Raw genomic sequence first — 1,617 nt, forward strand, 5'->3', positions numbered from 1 at the left:
CTGTCCCCCTCCCTCTCCCTCTCCTTCTATCTCCTCCTGCTAAAAAATAAGTGCCTGTTTTAAACTGTAAAAATTGATAAATTTTGACATGCATATACACTCATAAAACCGTCACCCCCAGAATGGAAAGAGAACAACACAGCACCTTCCTGTGCGCCCCTTGGCAATCTGGTCCTTCTGTCTTTCTTTTTTTTTTTTGTCTTTTTGAGACAGGGTCTTGCTGTGCAGTCCAGGCTGGCCTTGAACTCACTTTGTAGCCCAGGCTGGTCTTGAACTTGCAACAATCCTCCTGCCTCAGGCTCCCAAGTACTGGGGCTACAGGCATGAGCCACCACACCCGGTTTGGCCCTCCTGTCTTTACCTACCCACCATCCGTATTCCAATTTATTTAACTGAAATGGACTTCCATTTATTTAACTGAAGTGACTTCCATTTATTTTGATACATCTTTTCCCCATGGCGATGTGCAGGGTCTTGAAGCCAGTGTAAATATTTCATGAATATTTAGCCACTGGGGTATACACCTGCACAATACCTCAGCAATATCTTTCAGCAAGGAAAACACTGAAGCGTAAAGACCCAACACAATTAACTAGGTAGAATGAAAATCTGCTCCAAATATTTGTCTCTGAGGTAAAGGCACCACACACCTGTTCAATGAAGAAAACCATCCTTACAACACAAGATGATTTTTTATTTTTAAGTAAGGCCTAGAACACTTAGCTGCCAATTAGGTGCGGAATGGCAGTGCTCCATCCCCAGCCTATGCCATGAATCCGTAGGGAACAGTTTCCGCAGGCTCCTTCCCCTTGGTTCTCACACAGTGCGCTGCTCTGGGCAGGGCAGGCTGGCACTTCCGTGGAACCCAGGATCCTTTCTCTTTGGCTTCCTTCTTTTTCTGATCATTTTCCTTCACACATTTCAGGAAGCTATCTGGACTCTTTGAGTGTCTAATATGCTCAGTATGCACCTTAATCCTCTTGGTGATATCTTGCCCTTAGCTTGTTTGTTCACAACAATGCCAAGAGCATGCTGGGTAACTCTGTAGACTCTTCCTGTTTTGCCATGGTAACATTGGTGTGGTGTTCCTTTTTGCACAGTACCCGTTCCCTTGATGTCTACAATATCACCCTTTCTGTAGGTTCGCATGCGTGTGGCCAAAGAAACAACCCCGTGTTTTCTAAAAGGCCTAGAGAACATATACTGGGTTCTCCTCCTCTTTCCCTTTGTGTTTGTCATTTTGGCAAATTACTGGAAGAAGCTGAAAGGCCTCCCCACATTCCTAACAACCACCAACCTGTCATCTGTCACCATAGATTAGTTTGTATTTTCTAGAGTTTCATGCAAATGGAGTCATACAGTATGTAATTTTTGTCTATGTGCTTTTACTCGGAAAAGCATGTCGAGATCTATCTCTGTTGTCCCACGTATCAACAATGCATTCCTTTTCATTGCTGAGCAGTATTCCATCACAAGTATATTTACATGTTGGTGGACATTTAAATTATTCCAGGGTGGGGGCAGCCTTTCTTTTTAAACCAATCAAGCCAGGTCCTTCAGAAAACACCTGGGGATATAGCTTAGCAGCATAAGCGCTTGCGTGGCAAGCCTGAGGTC

The 1,617-nt window shown here is 44.2% G+C and overlaps 1 pseudogene; it reads right to left on the reverse strand.

Annotated features, from left to right (window-relative positions):
* Positions 1-763: 763 nt before the first annotated feature.
* Positions 764-1,242, reverse strand: LOC106150309 (annotated as a pseudogene).
* Positions 1,243-1,617: the final 375 nt, after the last annotated feature.

Source organism: Chinchilla lanigera, unplaced genomic scaffold (assembly GCF_000276665.1).
Source record: "Chinchilla lanigera isolate Chin_1 unplaced genomic scaffold, ChiLan1.0 scaffold00070, whole genome shotgun sequence".
Classification (NCBI taxonomy): domain Eukaryota; kingdom Metazoa; phylum Chordata; class Mammalia; order Rodentia; family Chinchillidae; genus Chinchilla; species Chinchilla lanigera.